General features: G+C 47.9%; 1 protein-coding gene across 2 annotated transcripts in view; it reads left to right on the top strand.

Annotated features, from left to right (window-relative positions):
• The first annotated feature begins 4542 nt into the window (after nucleotides 1-4542).
• The window catches only part of Rassf4 (Ras association domain family member 4), a 45919-nt gene continuing 28968 nt past the window's right edge, over nucleotides 4543-21493 (top strand). For both annotated transcript variants that reach the window (XM_045137451.1, XM_004658057.2), the window contains exon 1: nucleotides 4543-4669. The gene's annotated coding sequence lies outside the window, so the exon portion shown is untranslated. The remainder of the gene's footprint in view (nucleotides 4670-21493) is intronic.

The following is a 21493-nucleotide window of genomic DNA, read 5'->3' as shown; positions in this document are numbered from 1 at the left end:
TGTTTTTTCTGTCAGACCATCTGAGCAGTGAGTCACACAATCCTCTTGTCTCCTCTCCCCCATAGGATTGGAGATACAGGCGTGCAAGGCCATACTTGGCTTTTTTTTTACATAGTTGATACATGTCAAATTCAGACCTTCCCAGGCACTCCTGCTTACAGGGCAAGCTTTCTCTCCTGCCGAGCCATCTTTATTCTTACGGAGGCATCAAGCCATAACAGCTCTGACATCTACTAGCGACGACCCTCAGTTTCTGGCAGCTTCACATTGCTGGAGCCCCTCAAGGCGCCCAAGGCTGAAGGAGAGGGGAAGTGAGGCTCTGCAGGGAGGTAGCGCAGTTGGCATGGGTACAGATGCTTGGGGAGCCCCAGAAAGCAGAGACGTCCTTCCCAGCCTTCAGGTTTACGCTACTGGATGAAACCTCCCCCTTCCAAGAAATAATCTTCATTTCCAGATATTAGGAAAATAAGGAGAAGAAAAGGTTAAAGGGAAAGCTTTTGGCTCTTGGCAAGCAGCCTATCAGCTTTCCTCTGCTGTGAGATTGCAGCCGACTTCAGACTTCATCCTCACACTGGAGCAGATGTTGCTTACACAGACGTCCCCTTCCTCATGGCTAAATGGAACACTCCCCCTCACCAGGAAGTTGCAGAAGCAATGCTTAGCTATGTTACCTTTTAAAGCCAGCCTCCTCCCTCCTAGAAGACTCTGTGTTCTCCCACCAATAGCCTGGCTCTAGTATGGGTTGAGGGTTCCTTATAGTAACACAGAGTCGTAATCCACACGTTAGCTTGTAGAGCTCATGGAGATCATTTGACACAGGAAAGGAGGGCCAATCCTCACACGGTTTGCTGCATGCCACAGGTGCCCTCAGCTCTGGAGTGTGCCCAAGCCGCCAGCATAGGAGGAGTCCTATGATTCACTGCGACCATCCAATTGCCCTCTAAATAATGTCCTGTTGCAATCACAATGACTTTTTTAAAAAAATGCCTCAAGAAAGCCACTTGTTCCGACTCTTACGCTGGAGATAGGGAAGGACCAGCCACATAAGGCCTTCCATGAAAGGCCTTGGGAAATCGCTGAGTGATGGTAGTTCAAAAGCCCACTTTCGACAGGATGGGGATGGCCTTGGAAATGATCCTCAGAGCAGGACTTGGTGGTGGATGGCTGGAGTTAGAAGGTCAAGTCATCCTCTGCTACATAAGAAGTTGAGACCAGCCTGAGATACATGAGACCCTATCTAAAAAAATAAATAAATAAATAAAGATGGCAATGATGATAAAGAAGGAGGAAGGAAAGAAGGAAGGGAAAGAGGGAGGGAATTATTTACATTAAAACTCATGAATCTAAATCACACCTTAGTAGTCCATGCTCCGTGTCCCAGAAAGAGGAACGTGATCCTCCATCACCTTGAAGCAGCACTTGGTGCCAAGACACCTCCAGGCAAAGCCAAGCAGAGCAGCCTGGATGGCGCCTCCCCTTGGACCACACCCGGTAGCTTTTATCAGTGCTCGTGACTCCTCTCAGCTCCCCACTTGCAAATCAAACCCAAATCCTTTCTTTGTGGCTCATTAGTGAATCAGAGGGTCAGGAGTGTTTCCATTTGGGTTTTTTTTTAAAGATTATTTATTTATTTATTTAGAGAGAATGAAGCAGAGAGAGAGAAAGAACGGGTGTGCCAGAACCTCTAACTACCACAAATAAACTCAGATATATATGTCATGGTGCCACCTTGTGCATCTGGCTTACGTGGGTACTCTTTTTTTTGTTTGTTTGTTTGTTTGTTTCTCAAGGTAGGGTCTCACTCAGGCTGACCTGGAATTCATTATGTAGTCTCAGGGTGGCCTTGAACTCACAGTGAACCTCCTACTTCTGCCTCCCGAGCTCTGGGATTAAAGGTGTGCACCACCAAGCTGTTTGTCTTGAAATGGGTTTTACAAACCAGTCTGACTGCTAAGAAAAGCATGACATTTCCCAAACACACGGAGGCTGGAATGATCTGAGAATGGACTGCCCAAGATGGGCTCTCCCTGCATGCTTTTTCAAGGCCTCCTTGAGGGTCGCCCACAGCCTTCTGTGAGATCCCCAACCCATGAGAGCCAGGCTGAGTTAGATACAGAGAACATTCTACTCTCATTCCTGGTGGTGACACAAACACAGCCTCACTATATGAGGCCAGGGGAGCAAACTGCAGCTCTTCTACATGAGTCAAGTGTCACCTGGGATGGGGCTAGAGGCCTCCCTGAGTCTGTTTTCTGCCCTGGAACTGGCAAAAAAAAAAAAAAGGAAGAAAGGAAGGAAGGAAGGAAGGAAGGAAGGAAGGGGGGAGGGAGGAAAAGAAAAGAAAAGAAAGGTGAAAACGAATCTCACATCAAGTACTGATCAAACACTAGGACACTATGGGTGGAGTCAGAATCTAGAGTACAGGCAGCACCAGAGATGAGAGATGAGGTAAGGGGGGGAGGGGTGTGAGTGGGTGGGGCATGCTAGGGGCCAGGGAGCACCTGAAAGGGAAGGTCCTCTGAGTCAAGGCCTGAAGGATGTGAGCCTGCAAGGTTACCTGGGGAAAAGTCGTCTTGGCCAAGCAATAGCAAGTGTAAAGGCTGAGAGATGGAGACCGTGAGACCAAGGCAGACAGAGGACAGGTAGAAGGGGAGGGGCCGAGAGGAAAGAAAGGAGGCATGATCTACTGGGAAGGGCTTAGCAAACGTTGGTTTATGTGTCACATGTAGTATGCCGTGATGTCTCTAAGCAGTCTTATTGAAGGCATGGTACAGGACCTCTAAGACGGCACTGAAGACCAAGACTTTTACCTTAATGATCTGCTACTTCAGCGCATGGGCATGTGTCAGAGCTACGAACTGGGGCCACCTCATATTGCATCCATATTTGAGACAGGAAAGTAAGGGAGACATCTGTGTTTGTTTGTTTTTAATTCTCTCTCGCACACTTTTTCCTGTCTCTGTCCAGAAGTGCATATGAGGACCACTTGTAGCTTTAAAGCAAAATTAGAACCCAGGTACAGAGGCACATGCCTTTAATCTCAGCACTCGAGAGGCAGAGGTAGGATCGCCATGAGTTCGAGGCCACCTTGAGAACACAGAGTGAATTCCAGGTCAGCCTGGGATACAGAGGGAGAGACCCTACCTCAAAAACCCAAAAAGGGGGCTGGAGAGATGGCTTAGCAGTTAAGCACTTGCCTGTGAAGCCTAAGGACCCCGGTTCAAGGCTCGGTTCCCCAGGTCCCACGTTAGCCAGATGCACAAGGGGCGCATGCGTCTGGAGTTTGTTTGCAGAGGCTGGAAGCCCTGGCGCGCCCATTCTCTGTCTCTCCCTCTATCTGTCTTTCTCTCTGTGTCTGTCACTCTCAAATAAATAAATAAATAATTTTAAAAAACAAAAACAAAAAAAGGTAAGGAAAAGCATGACAGAATTGTTAAGATTGATTTAAATGGGTGTTTTCACTTTTTTATCACTATGGTCCACAGTAATGAACATATTTTATATCATAATCTAGTACACACGACTGAGCATCGTTAGTCCACTGTTGGGTCCAGAGGCCCACGGACTCGGCCCCCAGGCCTGTGTTGTTGTTTTTTTTTAATCTGTGATCACAGGCACATTCTTAAGAGGATACACATTCCACACTAGCATGGATGGCCCTGTGACCCTGAGAAGAGGAGGAAGCTAAGATTTATGTTGGCATGCTGGCAAAGAGGTCAGACTTAGAAGGCAATGGTGAGATGAAACAGAAACTAACTACAAAGCTTGCCCGCAGTCTTGCCCCCAGTCCGGCCAGACCCACACCACGGGCAACACCCAGTTGCTCCTGGCTCCCTTGATGGCCTATGGTTTTACCTCTCTTAGCCTCTGTGCATCCAGATCTGAGCCCAGGAGGCGGTGAGGAAGCTACATTTCTTTTATTCCCCATCTTAATTTCTTAAACGGCGTAGCTTTCTGAGATGCCACGCCTCTCCATGCTGGGGCCAACTCAACAACAAATAACAAATGTTCCCAGATTTCTCTCTTGGGCTGTCTATTCCCTTTCCCCTCCCTCGATGGCCATTAGTGATGAACGAACACACACACAGAGACACACACACACACACACACACACACACACACACACACACACACACACACACACACACCCAGAGCCCCAGGAAACGCACAGAAGCTACCAGAGGCTTTTGTTGACCCCCAGAGTCTACACCGCCCAAGGCTCCCCCAGACCCGGCCCCCCATGTGGCCCAGTCGGGCTGCTGTCCCTGCGCCTCCTGGGGCGCCCTTCAGGGCCAAGGATGCGCCCGGAGGTGCTGGGGAGAAGCATCCAGCCCAAGGCAGAAGTCCCAACCTTTCCCCGCAGCCCCAGGTGGCCAGCCAATAACCAGGGAGGGAGGGCGAGCTATTGGCCAATGAGAAGCAGGGGGCGTGTCCCGGCCGGGAGGGGCGTGTCCAGGGCTGGAGGGGCGTGTCCCGGCTGGGAGGGGCGTGTCCGGGGCCGGAGGGGCGTGTCTCCACGGGGAGGGGCGTGTCCCGGGCGGGCCCGACTCGGGCGCTGCAGAGGCCGGCTGCAAGCGCGGGCGCTCTGTTCCCCTTGCAGGCGCAGCTCTGCCGCAAGCTGAGGGACCGCGCTGCCGGTGTGGCTTTTGGACCGTGCGATGACTGGACGGTGAGTGATGCCCAGGCAGCACGAGTGGTAGTGGGCGTCCACAGAGCGCCCCCACTCCCTGAGCCCCGGGGCCGCCATCAGGCCCAAGGGGATCGGGAGCCTGGACACTTGTGCCCTTAGGCTGCTGCGCGCGCGTCTCCTCCCCCTGCCAGCCTGGCGCATTGCGGGCCTCGCTTGGGTCTCTGCTGAGAGCTGGCATTGAGCCTGGCACCCTTCCCTCCCCACTTAAGGGTGAAAGACTTTAGGGGCTAAAATATCTGCCGGGAAGTGAGCGCGAGCGCAGGTTACACCTGTGCTGCGCCGTCCCTCGCTCCAGCCAGTCAGTCTCCTAGAGGCTTGGGTCTTATTTAGAGTTGGGGAGAGGCTTCCAGTCTCTCCAGCACAGCTATCTGATTTCACAGATGGAAAACTAACTCCCAGATGATAGCCGATGGAGGGGCTTGTCTTACGATCGCTGTTTGTGGAGGGTTTGTGCGAAGGACTTGAACACCGTCTTCCGCTCTCTCCTCATGACACTGATATTAGGACTGTCATTATAAACCCGTTTTTAGAAGTGCAACTGAGGTTGAAAGAGTTAAAGGCGGGGATTTCGTGTAGCTCAGTTGATAAAGTGCGTGTGTGACACGCACGTAGCACTAGGCTCTGTTCCCTAGAACCACATAGTGGCACTCTTTTCTAATCCCAGCACTCCGGAGGTGAAGGCAGGGGATGAGAAGTTCAAGGTCATCTTTAGCTATATAGTGTGTTTGAGGCCAGCCTGGGGATTCATAAGACCCTGTCTCAAAAAAGAAAGAAAGAAAGAAAGAAAGAAAGAAAGAAAGAAGGGAGGGAGGGAGGGAGGGAGGGAGGGAGGGAGGGAGGGAGGGAGGGAGGGAGGGAGGGAGGGAGGGAGGGAGGGAGGGAGGAAGGAAGGAAGGAAGGAAGGAAGGAAGGAAGGAAGGAAGGAAGTTATAGGGCTGGAGAGATGGCTCAGTGGTTAAGGTGCTTGCCTACAAAGCCTACGGGCCTGGGTTTGATTCCCCAGTATCCATGCAAAGCCAGATGCACAAAGTGGAGCATGTGTCTGAAGTTCATGTGCAGTGGCTGGAAGCCCTGGTATGCTTATTCTCACTCATATTCTGCCCCCCCCCTCTCTTCTTGCAATAAATTTAAAATAAGAAAGTTACAAATATGTCCACTTTAACCCAGTTGAGACACTGCTAGAGGTGGGATTTGAGCTTCAGGGCAGCTTTTCTAGTACTTCACCCCTTGGCTGGAAGCCCTTCCTGCTCCTTACTGTAAGCCTGTGGGAGATTGCTTCCTCTCACAGTCAGTACTAGACCCACCAGCCAGACCATTCTTAAAACCCCTGTGAGGAGAGCTTTAAAAAAAATAAATAAATAAATAAAATAAATTAAAAAAATTAAAAAAACTTCATCTCACATGGGAATGAAGCTACACAGCAGAGATGGGCTGGGATTCTGGAGTTGGAGCCAAGCAGATAAGACTCCAAAGTTCTGCATTCCACTAACAGAAGAGACCTCTGCTGCCCTGGCTCCAGTTTTTAACTGCCCACAGCATTAAGACGCTAGAGTCAGGACTTGTTGCCGGAGCCGTGAGAACAAGCACACAAGACACAGGGACTGTAGACCAGGAGAATGCAGACGTGCTACCTCCCGCTCCCCTGTGCGCAGCCCGGACCACTGCCACCTGATTGGAGGTCCTGGGTAAAGGGAAGAGAAGACGGTCAGAAGGGGGCTGAGGGAAGAGAGAAGGGGAGAGGAGAGAAGATGACTGCCATCTTAGGGCAAAAGAAAATAATTATAATTGGAAATTGTAATGGGGTATTTCAGCACACTGTTGCGTCTGTTCGGTCTGTTTCGTCACTTCTGCTCATCGATCCCAGTAGTGATATTGAAAGCAAGGCCGATACACTAAAGTGCCCCGCAGACTCCAGGGGATAATCTGAAGTTGAGAACGGGATGAAGGTCCCAGGACCCCTGAGTCAGGCCTGGCAGGACTGTGTCAGGTGCAGAAGTTGAGCTCCTATAACCCAGGGCCCGGAGAGGACTGCTCGACTACAGAATCTACCAGAAAGCCCTCTGGACTGTCTCCTAGGGACCCAGGTCCTGGTTGCTGGGCTGACCTTCGCCTGTCTCTTGGCCCCGCAGCTCCTGTGGGGAGACCCCTTATCCACTTTGAGTCCCTTCTCTGGCACCTCACTGTCCCACTGGGCCTGACTCCCCATGTCAGCAGCGTTCATTGTGAATGAGCCTCTTACAGGGTACATCTTCCAGGTCTCCTTTGCCTTCACAAAAAAAGTTCATGAAGGGGCTGGAGAGATGGCTTGGTGGTTAAGCGCTTGCCTGTGAAGCCTAAGGACCCCGGTTCGAGGCTCGGTTCCCCAGGTCCCACGTTAGCCAGATGCACAAGGGGGTGCACACATCTGGAGTTCGTTTGCAGTGGCTGGAAGCCCTGGCGCGCCCACCCCCCTCTCTCTATCTATCCTTCTCTCTGTGTCTGTCACTCTCAAATAAATAAATAACAGACAAAAAAATATTTTATCATGGAAAATGCTAATAAAAATTTTAAAAAATATCTTTAAAAAAAGCTCATGAAGGATTCTAGTGAAAATGATGAGGAAGCCAGATTCTGAAAGAAAAGGGACTTGCCCAAGGTCATGTAGCAAGGGAGTGAGCTTTGAGTCCAAGGCCTTGGAAAGACTGGGTGGTTTTCCTCTTACCAAGGTCATTGAATGAAGCATTCGGAAAGTGTGTTAAAGGAAAATTGTCAAGTAGGATGCGGGTGTACTTCCAAAGCCCTTGCAGGTTCCCATTTCTGGTGAAGGGGCACCGTAGTTCTCTGGTCTACTTCCTGACTACCGACCCCTTTTTTTCCCAGGATGTACTCTTGAGACAGATTTGGAGCCCCTCCCCTTGCTTTATGTTAGAGTGGGAAGTTGGGGTGTAGTATAGATCCATAGTTGTAGGGCTTGGAAGAGCCCAGAGGACATTGTACACCAGCTGCCACTAACCCTATGGCTCAAGAGGTGGCAAAACAGCTGAGGTCACATACCAGGTCGATGGGGAACCAAAGCACCTGCCAGACATCTCTTTGCTATTCCCTCGCTCCCTCTCTCTTTCTCTCTCCATCTGTCTGTCTCGGAACAAGTATAGATGGGATTCCTGACCTGCCTGCAGTGGTGTGTACTTCTAGTGTGTGTGCATGCACAAACACATGCATGCACACATATCATGCGCTTGTGTTTTCTGAGGGGAGAGAGAGGGCGTTCAGTTTCCAAGAGATTCCAGAACACTCCTTGTGCCACAAGATTCTGAGACCTAGCATTTTGCCTCCCAGGAAATATCCCACTTGCACTTGCACAGAGGCTGGGTTGAAGGCGGCACAGGCAGAGTAGCCATGATTGTGCTCAGGGTAACCTGGCGGCAGCTGGCACCAAGGGTTCAGGAAGTAAGTGTGCCCGGTGGTTCTGCACCGCCGGCTCCCGTCAGTCTTGGTATCGGCCGTTCTGAGTACCTGCTTAACCAAAAGCTATGGCTGAGCAGATCCTCGTTTCTAGAGATCTCCTCTTCCACAGACAGCAAATAAGCTTGACTTAGGGTGGAGAAATCCTGGGGCTCGCTGGGTAGCTAGAGAGACTCAAAGGATAAGGTAGAAAGTGACCGAGAAAGATACCTGAAGTTGACCTCTCGCCTCCACACACACACACACACGTGCACCTGCGCACACATGCATGCACACTCATACACATGCAAAGATAGGTATTTCCAAGGGGGAGCCTGTATCCAGCCAGATCCCTTGGGAGGCAGCTGGTTTCTCCCTGGCTGAGCTCCTGCCATTTGCTGGCTGACAGGCGGCGGGAGTGCCTCTCAGAGGTTCCTTGTTTTCATTGTCTGGTCGTTGCCAGTGGCTGGCATTTGCACGCTGCCGTGGGGGAGGAGCAAGGATCCTCGGGCTCCACAGGTGCGCAGGGCAGTGGGGCCTGCACCTGCCTCTCTCCTGCACCTGCCTCTCCAGCCCTCTAGAAGCTTCCCAGCTATGTCCAGGCCCTGTCTTCCTTTATCTGCTCAGGCCACTTTATTTTCCTATTTGGTTTAAGTTAGACCTAAGTGAGAAAATCAGAATCATGGTGTCAGGAACGGTTAGAAGAGAAGTGGCCAAACTTTCTGATTTCACTGACCAACTTAGAACATTCTGTTTCAGATGCCAACACGCTCCCCATTATGCCAAGTGGCGACAGCACCGGCAACATGCATAGTCCTTTTGTAAGAAAAGACCCCATAACACTGAGAAGTAGCCATCACAGTTTTACAATAAAAAGACCTTTAGGAGCAATTAATTCCATTTCCTGGAAATCCCACTTTGCTTGCCTTCCCTTGTTCTTCTGCAACAGATCCAGGGGAACACTGGACCCTGTGGGTGAGCTGGAGAGTGAGATTTGGCCATCTTCTGTGAGAAGTGGCTGGAGACCACAGAAAAGGAAAAGAGGGCCTGGACCTGGGGGGAGTTGTAAGCAACCTCCAGTGGCCTTTGTCCCTGGATCGCGGGCTGTACCAGCTGTCACTGCCTCCACGTGGCTGGCAGACAGTCACTGAAGTAGGAAGAATAACTCGCTGCTTGCTAACTGGGCGCAGGTAGCCTGAGCTGACGGGCCACCTGGAGCCCCTCGGGAGGCAAGTGCCTTCTCCAACCATGAAAGCCAGCAAGCTTGGCCTGAGCCGTGTTCCAGGGGACTGGGGGTGGGGAGGAGGCCAGGACAAAGAAGGATGCTGGGGGGAGGGGAGCAGCCCCTGAGGACTGGGCCTGTCCAGCTGCATCTGTCACTCTGTTTTCAGCCCAGTCACTTCGCTTCCCAGCTCCTGCAGCATGTGCACGTTAGGCATCTGCGTAGGTTTCAAGTCAAGATAAGATGGTGCTGTTTTATGGTAAGAGGTAAGCAGTCCCCTGGAGATGCTACTGCTGGGAAGTCTTCCCCAGGGCTCAAGGAGCTTCAGCGCTAGGAAGGCAGTTTCAGGAAGAAGAAGAAAAAGAAAACACTCCGGATAGAGAGGCACTTCCACTTTGCTCTCTGGCAGGGGTGGCCGTGTTCTGCCCTGAAGTTCTACCATTCGGCTGTGACCCCAGAACACGTTGCAACTCACTAAGACACTGTAAGCGTAAGAGCGTGTGACAGTGAGCTCAGCCTGGCAAAGAAGCAAAGACAAAACAGCGTCCACACGAGGCAGGGGGAGGCTCCAGGCTCAAGACTGTGGCGCTCAGAGGGACGGAATACACGTCACCACTCGGCGTGGAAGCTTGTGAGATCCTGAGCGACCACATAGGACCATGTAGCTGATGAGTGTCAGAGGACACAGAAGTAAATGTGAGCTTCTCTTAAAGGAGAGACTGTTTTTGCAGGCCCACCCCGTGAGCCCTTAGGACTCAACCCAGAACACCAGAAGAGCCCCGTTTGCTGCAGTGGATTCTCATCACCCCTCCCAGCCAGCCGTCAGCTGTCCTTCCCTGAATGGTGAGCCTCGTTCCGTCCCTGCCAACTCCAGCTGGTGTTGAGCACCAGCAATCCAGGGCCCTGGGTTTGCCGTGTGGCTCCTGTGAGTACCTATGCCACCACGCTGCAGGTAAAGCCACTAAGCGCGTGGCTGTATCCTGCACTGAGGAAAGGATAGCAAGAAGGAAATGGTGTTTCACAAAAAACCATTACCTGGAGCTCTAGTGAATGGGGCTTCCTGCCGAGTGCTTACAGTAGATCAAAGAAGTCCCTTTTAACTCTTATTTGCATACATTTTCCATTTGAGTTGATAAAAAGATGTCAAACCTTACGGTAGGTCAATATTGTGACTGTCCAAGTAGGAAATGAAGTCTCAGAAGGTAAAGTGAGCAACTGCAGCCACCAGATCTTAGCAGCTCCCAGCCCAGGAAGCTTTTTCTGTTAATAAATAACCACTGCTTGACTTATAGGAAATCCCACTGTCAGACAGCTCAAAGTTCACAACAGAGGGCCAAGACAGACAGTTTCGAGGGCCCAAGGTTTTACTTAATGCCTGGAAAGACTGGAGGGATCCCAAGCAAAAGACAAGGAAGCCCCAGAGCCCTGAATAAGGGGAGGAAGGAGATTGCAATGGCTTTCAGGAAGGGGAGAGGGAGAACTGCATGGGGGGGGGGCGGTGGAGAAGGTCGGTTGAGCACCTGTGACCCAAGGTGGCTCTATGAGTTCATGATGGGAGTGGAGGCATTCCTTTTCTGGGTCTTTGTTTTATAGCCACTTATTAAGGTCCTCTGGAGCGTCTTTAGAAACTCCCTCCAAGAAGGGAGGCTTGATTGCCACATCCCCACCCAGGGCCACAGGTAGTGTGACGTTGAGGAGATCTCATTCCTAATCCAGGCCCTGGGGTTGGAAGGTTTAGTCAGTTTCCTTCACAGTAAGTAGCTAGGGATAATCTGGCCCTGGGCACACTGTTGGGAGGGGAGGGACAGGAGAGGCAGCTTTTCCTGGAATCTAACACTCACTCACTTACAGATTCTCCTGCTGCAGAGGACAAAAGGGGCATGTTCTCATTCTGGGGGAGAATGACTGTATTGTAAAGAGAGATAAGTCATGAGCCAGAAGTCACTCCAAAAGCACATCTATCTTGCAAGCATGATTAGTCTGCCTATTTTCTGTTTCCAAACATATTTATGTATGAAACATTAATTGTGTGATCATTAATTAAACAATTGGCTGTATTAATCTGCCTAGGCTAGGTTATTCTGCAGCAACAAATCCCGAGATCTATCAGCATTGGTAATTAGCATTAGTATTGGTCACTCTGGGCTAGGTTATGCTCCAGTAACAAATCCCTGGCTGCCCAGCATGGTGTTAGTATTAGCATTGGTCATTCTGGACCAGGTTATGCTGCAGTAACAAATCTGTGAGCATTAGCATTGGTATTGGTCAATCTCGGCTGGGTTACACTGTAATAACAAATCCCTGGCAGTATTGTTAGTATTGTCATTCTAAACTAGGTCATGCTGTAGTAACAAATCCCTGGCTGTAGTCATTTCTCACAGCAGAGGTTTGCCTCTCTTGACCAGTCCAAACCCATTGTAGGTTGGTCAAAGGTTCTGGTCCACCATAGAGTAGCTACATCATTAGATTATGCAGCTTTCTGGATCTGTGGCCATAGATAGGCCCTGGTTCTTTTTTCTTTTTTAAGTTATTTCTTTTTTTTACCCAGGTGTGGTGTTACTCATGCCTTTAGTCTCAGCACTGAGAAGGCTGAGGGAGGAGGATCACTGTGAGTTTGAGGCCAGCGTAGGGGTGCAGAGTGAGTTCCAGGTCAGACGAGGATAGACTAAGACCTTGGCTTGAGAAAACAATGTATTAAGTTAGCATACAAAGAAAGCAATCAGTTTTATCATGACATCGTCATGCCTACGTGTTATTATACTTTGTTCTAATCCATCCCTCTCCCCCACTGTTCTCCCCGCACCCCTGTTCCCTTCTGCCTGGTTCTCTCTCCCCAAATAGTCCTCTTTCCCTTTTCCTGTCACATGTATTCTATGTCCTTCTCTTTTCTTTTCCTTTTAAGCTCTCTGCCTCCCTTCTCATGATCCCCTTTCTAGTTTCATGACGACACATACAATTTGAAATCTAGTTTCCTCTTAATAAAAATCCTGAGAAATTTGTCCTTGTGGCATATTTTGCTTAACACGATCATTTCCAGGTGCATCCATTTTCCCACAAATGTCATAATTCATTTTTACTTACAGTTGACAACATTTGCATTTTATAAATATATATGTATATACATACACAAACATACATATATACATGTATATACATATATATTACTTATTTTTCGGTTTTGCAAGGTAGAGTCTCACTCTAGCCCAGGCTGACCTGGAATTCACTATGTAGTCTCAGGGTGGCCTCAAACTCTCAGCGATCCTCCTACCTCTGCCTCCTGAGTGCTGGGACTAAAGGCGTGCGCCACCACACCCAGCTTATATTACATTTTCTTTATACATTCAGCTGTTGATAGATATCTAAGCTGGTTCCACCTCCTAGCTATTGTGAATAGTAATCAATACATAAAGAGGCACCAATAATACCTCTGGATATGTTGACTTAGAGTTGGGCTTACATTAAAGTTTTCAAACCATTTTGAATTAACTTTTTGCAGGCTGAAAGATGTATATACAGTTTCATTCTTCTATCTGTGAGAATCTTTTTTTTTTTTTTTCAGCACCATTTGTTAAAGGGGCTGTAGTTTCTTAAATGTATGTTTTTGGCACCTTTGTCAAAAAGTAGGTGGCTGTGGTGGTTTGATTCATGTGTCCCCCATAAACTTAGATGTCCTGAATGCTAGGTTCCCAGCTCATGGAGATTTGGGAACTAACACCTCCTGGAGGAAGTGTATTGTTGGGGGTGGGCCTACGGGTGTTATACCAATGTCCCCATGCCAGTGTTTGGCATAATCTCCTATTGCTGCAGTCCACTGATATTGGCAAGGGGGTGATGTCCACCCTCTCCTCATGTCATTTTTTTCCTGCCATCGTGGAGCTTCTCCTTGAGTCTCTAAGCCAAAACAAACCTTCCCGCCTGCCACAAGCTGCTCTTGGTTGGGTGATTTCTACCAGCAAAGCAAATATGACTGCAACAATACAGTTGGTACTGAGGAATGGTGTCATTTGCTACTAGACACCTGACTGTGTGGCTTTGGCCTTTTGGAGCTGATTTTCAAGAGAAATGTGGGTGAATTTGAAACCTTGGCCTAACAGACGCCTTGCAGTGCTGTAAGTACAGCCTGATGGACTATTCTGGTCAGAGTTGAAAAACCTGAATGCAGTAAGAACTATGGCTGTGAGGTTTGGCTTACGAAGGTGAAAAGGATCTTTGTCTGGACTGGGCTAGAAGCAATTTATGTGAGAGGCTGGCTGTTATGCCCATGTCCTGAGAATTTGTGCAGGGTTGCATTGTGTAGAAATGGACTGATGTGAGCAGAGGGATATGGCACAGAAAGAAATCTTTGTGCTGAAGCTTCTGCCTGTTCAGCTGCAATTATATGAGAGATTACAACCTTTGAGATTTGGCCAGCTAACATGCACTGGGACAACAGGAAGAATGTAGACCCTTTTGAAGGGGCCTGAATGCTCAAGGAGCATCCTGTTCTTCAAAGTCTGCTTTATTCCCCCCTAGATTAACAAACTGCCACCCTACCTGGTATTGTAGAGTATAAGAAATGCAGGAAAGAGAGGGTCATTGAGTTGCTACGTGGTCTTGTGTTTTGGAAATGGCCATGGGCAGTGTGAAGCAGGATTGCCTGCATGGAAACCCAATGGAGCTATGAGGATGAACCATGGATTGCAGTGGAGACCCAGTGGAGATGGTGGGACCACAACATGGCTGCCAAGGTGAGGTGCCGCCCTGGATGAAGTTTTCCAGGACTGTGAGTAGCCTAGCTGGAGGGGCAGAGTTGGAACTCCAGAGACTTGTTGCTAGTTAGAATTATCAGACTTGGAGATTTGTCACTGGCTAGAGTTGTTGGACTTGGATCTATAGTTTGATGTTTTCCCTGTTTGAATCTTGTATTAGTTGAATATTTCTTTGCTATGCCCAATGCCATTTTTGCAGTGTGAATGTTTATTCTGTGCCTTTATGGGTTTTTTGAGGGATTTTTGGTATTATGGCTCAGTTGAAAGGTCTTGGACTGTGGGGATATTTGAACATCACTAGGATTGATTTAAAAAATGTGGGGGACTGGAGAGACAGCTTAGCAGTTAAGCACTTGCCTGTGAAGCCTAAGGACCCCAGTTCGAGGCTCAATTCCCCATGACCCACGTTAGCCAGATGTGCAAGGGGGCGCATGTGTTTGGAGTTCATTTGCAGTGGCTGGAGGCCCTGGCATGCCCATTCTTTCCCTCTCTCTCTCTTTCTTTCTCTATACTTTCAAGTAAATAAATAAAAATGAACAAAAAATAAATTTTTAAAAAATGTGAGGACTTTTAAAGTTGGACTGAATGCATTGCATTTTACATCATGAATGGTTATCAGTTTATGGGGGCCAGTGGTGAAATGTGGTGGTTTGATTCAGGTGCCCCCCATAAACTTAGGTGTTCTGAATGCTAGGTTCCCAGCTGTTGGAGATTTGGGAATTAAAGCCTCCTGTTGGCAGTGTATTGTTGGGGGTCGGCTTATGGGTGTTAGTCAATTTCCCTATGCCAGTGTTTGGTACACTCCACTGTTGCTGTTTTCCACCTGATATTGGCAAGGGGCTGATGTTCCCCCTCTGCTCATGTCATCATTTTTCCTGCCATCATGGAGCTTCCCTGAGTCTGTAAGCCAAAATAAACCTTTTTCCCACAAGCTCTGCTCTTGGTTGGGTGATTTCTACCAGCAGTGTGAACCTGACTGCAACAGTGGCTATGGCTTTGTGGGCTTATCTGAGTTCTCTGTTCTATTCCATTGGTCTACACATATGTTTTTGTGCCAGTACCATGTAGGCTTGTTAATATGGCTGTGTAGTATAGTTTGGGATCAGCTATTATGATATTTTCCAGCATTGTTCCTTCTGCTAATGATGACTTGGCTAGTCAGGGTCTTCCATATGTATTTTAGGATTTTTTATTTCCTAGTTCTGTAATGAATGTCATTGGAATTTTTGTGGGGGTTGAGTTGTATTTGTAGATTACTTTTTATAGGATAGCCACCTTCACAATATTAATTCTGTCAATAAAAGGCATGTAAGTAAGAAAGGAAGAAGGCAAATGATTACTATTTTTAGATGACATGACCCAATCCTTAAAAAGCCTTAAGTACTTCACCAGGAAAAAAAAAAATTGAAGCAAAATAACAAGATAAACAAATCCACATACAAAAGTCAGCAACTTTCCAACATACCAATAACAAATTTATGAAAAAAAAAAAAGCATTCACAATGGCTTAAGAAAAACTTTAAACCACTGTTGCAGTCAGGTTTGCATTACTGGTAGAAATCACCCAACCAAGAGCAGCTTGTGGCAAAAAAAAAAAAAAAGAGGTTTATTTTGGCTTACAGGCTTAAGGGGAACTCCATGATGGCAGGGAAAATAATGGCATGAGCCGAGGGTGGACATCACCCCCTGGCCAACATAAGGTGAACCATAGCAACAGGAAAGTATGCTAAACACTGGCAAGGGGAAACTGGCTATAACACCCATAAGCCCACCCCCAACAATACACCACCTCCAGGAGGCTTTAATTTCCAAGTGCCATCAGCTGGAGAGCCTAGCATCCAGAACACCTAAGTTTATGGGGGACACCTGAATCAAACCGCCACAACCAACTAGGAATAAAATCTAACCAAGGAGATGAAGAACTTTAAGATAGTGAAGAAAGAAATTTAAGATGACAATGAAGATTGGAGAGGTCCCAATCACTGCTTTTCTTTCATTTCTCACTTGTTCTTTAATAATTTCATATATATGTTGCATTTTGACCATGTGCACCGCCCACTCCCCTCCCTCCCTTGTCCCCCTCCCAATCCTGCTAAACCCCTTCTTCCCACCACTGGCTAGGGACTCCATCTCTGAAGAGAATGACTCCTCCTTCCCTGGCAACCCTTGACTGCCATCTGCTCCTCAGGGAGTGGTGGGGCCTCAGGAGCCCCTTCCCTCTTCCCGGCTGCTCCTACTATGCAAATAACCAGAATAGCTGAGAGTTCGTGAGTGTGGCGGCATGTCCTATCTGAACCATGAGAGAGAGCTCCACTACCCTGCTGCGTGTGTTCCTCGCTTAATTTCCTTCTGCCGCCTCTTCCCTGATGTTGCCTGAACCTCGGAGGGAATGATAAAGATGTCCTGCTTAGGAATGGTGATGTAGGCAGCTTCCCATTGCTGGGATGAGCATCTAGACCAGACACAGTTTACGGGAAGAAAGGGTTCATCTCAAGCTTCCAGATCCGGGGAGGGGGGAAGTTCTATCCACAGTGGCAGAAGCTGCTTCCATACATCCAAGCACAGAGGACCAAGCAGACAGCCAGAGAGCACCAAAACCAACAAGCACAAGGCAGCATCCAGCAGGACCCCTGCCAGAGCTCAGACTTCTCTGCACACCCTCGGACTGGAACTCAGATCCAGCCCCAGGGACACTTTAAACTCTGGACTCCACAATCAGCGCCCCCAGTGACACCTCCTCCAGCCAGGCACTTAATAAAAGTTGCAAGCTAAATGAGATGCCCTTGTCTATGAAGGACATACATTCAAACTGCAATCTCGCCAGCATGTGTTGTAATTTGTTATCATGACGTCGTCATCACTCGGACCGGGGTGAGATGGAATCTCGGCATTTGCATTCCTGAAGGCCTAGGATTCTGAATGCTTTTTGAAACACATTTCAACCACTCAGACTTCTCTTGAGAACTCTCTGTCCCGTTCCATAGCCCATTTTTGATTGCACTAGTCATTTTCTTTTCTTTTCTTTTCTTTTTCTTTTTCTTTTTGGTTTTTCAAGGTAGGGTCTCACTCTAGCCAGGCTGACCTGGAATTCACTATGGAGTCTCAGGATGGCCTCGAACTCACAGCGATCCTCCTACTTCTGCCTCCTTAGTGCCAGGATTAAAGGCATGCGCCACCACGCCTGGCTTACTATTCATTTTCTTGATGTTTAGGGTTTTTTTTTTAGTTCTTTATATATTCTAGATATTAATTCTCTGTCGCATATACAGCTGTTGAAGATTTTCTCCCATTCTGAAGGCTGTGCCTTCAGTTAGTTGACAGTTTCCTTTGCTGTACAGAGCCTTTTAATTTCACCTGGTCCCATTTGTTTATTGTTGGCTTTTATTTCCTGGGCACTTGGTGTCCTATTCAGAAAGTCCTTCCCTATGCCTACATCTTAAGTGTCCTCCCTACTTTCCTTATTTTTTTTAAAATATTTTATTTATTTATTTGAGAGCGACAGAGACAGAAAGACAGATGGAGAGAGAGAGAGAGAATGGGCGCGCCAGGGCTTCCAGCCTCTGCAAACGAACTCCAGACGCGTGCGCCCCCTTGTGCATCTGGCTAACGTGGGACCTGGGGAACCGAGCCTCGAACCAGGGTCCTTAGGCCTCACAGGCAAGCGCTTAACCGCTAAGCCATCTCTCCAGCCCTTATTTTTCCTTTAGCCATTCCAGAGTTCCAAAGCTGATGTTGAAGTCCCTGGCCCATGTGGAGTTGGTTTTTGTGCAGGGTAAGAGATAAGAATCTAATTTAATTCTTCTATATGTAGGATGATTCCAGCTCTTCTGGCACTATTTGTTGGGGATGCTTCTTTTTTTTTTTTTTTTGCCCCAATGTGGATTTTTGACATCTTTGTCAAAAACCAGATGGCCGTGATTACACACATTTACACCTGGATCTTCTGTCCTGTTTCATTGATCTATGTCTGTTTCTGTGGCAGTGCTATCCTGCTTTTATTACTGTGGCTTTGCACTGTAACTTGAAATTCCATACAGCGGTGCCTGCAGCATTATTCTTTTTGCATAAGATTGTGTTGGTTGTCTAGGTTCTTTTGTGCTTCCATATGAATTTCATGATTGTTTATTGTTTGTTTGTTTTTTCTATTTCATGAAGAAGGGTCCTGGGATTTGGATTTGGATTGCAGTGAATCTTTATAGTGCTTTTGGTAGGATGGCTATTTTCACAATATCAGTTTTCCTAATCCACAAGCATGTGAGGTCTTAATTCTTTCCTCATTAGTTTAAAGTTTTCATTGTAGATATCTTTCACTTCCTTGGTTAGTATATGCCAAGGGCCTTTTTTTTGTTTGTTTGATTTTTTAGGAAGTTGTGAATGGGATTGTTTCTCTGATTTCATCTTCAGCATGTTTGTTATTGGTATATTGGAAGGCTCCTGATTTTCATATGCTAGTGTTGCATCCTCCACTTTACTAAAATTGCTTTTTGGCTCTAGGGTTTTTGTGATGGGAGCTTTAGGGTTCCTTTGGCATCGAGTGATGTCATCTGCAAATAATGATACTTTGACTTATCACCCTCCTGTTTGTATCCCTTTTATTTCCATCTCTCTTCTCAGTGCTCGAGCTAAGACTTTAAGCACCAGACTGCATCAGAGTGGAGAGAATGGGCTCCCTTGTCGTATTTCTGGTCTTAGTGAGAATCCTGCCCGTTTTTCTACATTTAGCATGATATTGGCTATAGTTTGTCTTATAGTTTCTATCATATTGAGGTCTATTCCTTCCACCCCTAGTCTCTCCAGAGTTTTTATTATGAATAAATAAATGTTGGATTTTGTCAAAGGCCTTGTTTGCATCCATTAAGATGGTCATGTGACTTCTTTTCTTGAGTCTCTTGATGTGATGCAGTATATTTATTGATTGATGTATTCTGGATCATGGCCTGCATCCTGAAGTAAGACAAATAATTGAATAAGACTGATAAGAAACACAAGATCAAAGCAGTAATAAGTTTCCCAACTAAAAACATCTAAGTCCAGATAGATTCACTGTAAAATTCTAACAGAAACTGAAAGAACCAAAACCAACCTTCTCAAGTTATTTCATAAAGTAGTAAAGGAAAGATTGCTTCTAAGCTCTTTTTATATTTACTATTATTTATCTATTTGAGAGATAAAGAGACAGACACACAGAAGACAGACGTGGTGGTGCATGCCTTTAATCCCAGCACTCGGGAGACAGAGGTAGGAGGAGGATCACCATGAGTTTGAGGCCACTCTGAGACTCCATAGCAAATTCCAGGTCAGCCTGGGCTAGAGTGAGACGCTACCTCAAAAAACAAAACAAAAAGAGAGAGAGAGAGAAGCCAAGAAAGAAGCAGATAGAGAGAGAGTATGGGCACACCAGGGCCTCTTGACACCTCAAAGGAACTCCAGATGCATGCACTACTTGGTGCATCTGACCTTACGTGTACTGGAGAATCAAACCCAGGCTGTCAGGCATTGTAAGCAAATAAATGCCTTTAAAACAATGAGCCATCCTCATCTCTCCAGACCACTGCCAAGCACTTTTTATGAAGCTAGCACCACTCCAGTCCAGTCACTGGTTTCAAATATGCCCGCATGAAGGTTACCCACTGCATGTTTTTCAGCAGCCCAAAGCCAGCCTTGGGCACGTGGCCCCACCTTGCTTCCAGGACTCGGGAACACCATCAATCAAATAGTCATCCTGGGAGCAGTAATGTCCCTGCCGAGTCACCCAGCTTTTAGCAGTAGAACATAGTCAATAAAATAAAATAAAAAAACAGATTTCTGGTTTCCTGTGAAAACCAGAAGATGTACACTTTGGGAGGAATGATTCCCCCAGTTCTCGATGGCCTTTCTGACTATTGGCCCTTACTGACTCACCCCCTTAAGTCCTGGACATTTTTACTTTTTTTTTTTTTCCTGAGTCAGGATCTCAGTCTATCCCAAGCTGGACTTTAATTTGTGATGAGCCTCCTGCCTCAGCCTCCCGAGTGCTGGTTTTAATTACATGCCTGAGCTAGCTAGCTCTCCCAACTTACACTTCACATGTCTGCTGTATGTGTTCAACCCTGGAAGAGCTGATCAGAGATTTCTAGAGCAGACAAGAGCTTCCAGCCCACTGCACAGTCAGCAAGGCTGGGCCTCAGACACAGAGCAGAGAGAGGGAAAGTGCCACAATCGCCCATCATTTCTGGGTAACCCCAGTCCTTTCCTACAGAGAGCTTGCTTAAAACATGACACAGTTGTGTCGTGTACCCACAAAAACCATTGTCAACCAGAAACTTCATCGCAGGGCCTTTCGCTGGGTTGAAGGCAGCCTTTGTCCAGAAATATTTGAGGAACACACAGAAAGGGGGTGCCAGCCACTCTTGCCATGGGCGAGCCGAGTAGCAGCAGGAACTGAAGCCCCATTTTGAAATCCCTGTTGCCTGGACAAGAAGAATGCAGCGGGAAGTCCCCGGCTCTGGTAGAAACCATGTGTCACCATGTGAGTGAGAGACTGCCCTGTAAGAGGCTGACCTCTCTGTAGGCTTTGTGGAGCCCGGCAGAGCCACGTTGAGAGGTAGTCCTGAGGTCGCGGGGAGACCCACCTCCTCTAATCCTTGGCAGCAGTAATTTCCCTGCTCCATGGTCAAGTGCCATTCAGGGCTGATGCCAGCGCTTGAAGGCCGCTCATCAGGTTTATGGTGTAAGTCAAGGAGGAAGGAGCGCATGCTTGACTGGCCTGAGACAGAGCCCAAGGGGACAAGGGCTCTTCTTGTGACAGGCCCTAAGGACGTTCATATACTGTAATGTATACACACACACACACACACACACACACACACACACACAGAGTCAGAACAATGTGCTGAGCTACATGTGTGTGGATCGGTCCCGGGAGCTTGTGTTATCTACGGTGGGAAGGACACAGTGTCACTCCAGCTCTGTCACCTCCCCATGTAACTGGGCCTCAGGCCCCTGGCTGAGACTGGGGAAGAGGAAGGCAGAAGGCTTAGCGCTGAGGAGTCAGGGGCACCTTCCTGCCCAGTGCATAGCAAGCATTGCTAAGAAAGGGTCCTCAGCCAGGAAGCCGTAGATGCCCTTAGCTGTGGCTTTGCTTTCTGTAAAGAGGAGTGATCTTGGTCTGAAACAGAAAACTCTGGAAATAATTTGTAAGGGTGTGTGTGTGTGTGTGTGTGTGTGTGTGTGTGTGATATGCACGTGTATGTGCCCTTGAGGCACCCCACACACTCCTCTAAAGCGGGGGCGGGGGGTACCATCAAGCGTCCCATTCCACTACCCTTCTATCTATTACTATTTGAGCTGGAGCCTCAGAACGTGCGGTTTGCCGAAAGCTCTCCACCCACCCGTCATTCAGAAGCTGTGATAGGTAATCTCGTCAACTTG

This window comes from Jaculus jaculus, chromosome 18 (genome assembly GCF_020740685.1).
Source record: "Jaculus jaculus isolate mJacJac1 chromosome 18, mJacJac1.mat.Y.cur, whole genome shotgun sequence".
NCBI lineage: Eukaryota > Metazoa > Chordata > Mammalia > Rodentia > Dipodidae > Jaculus > Jaculus jaculus.
The sequence above is the reverse complement of the archived record's forward strand: the minus strand, read 5'-3'. Positions and strand labels throughout refer to the sequence as shown.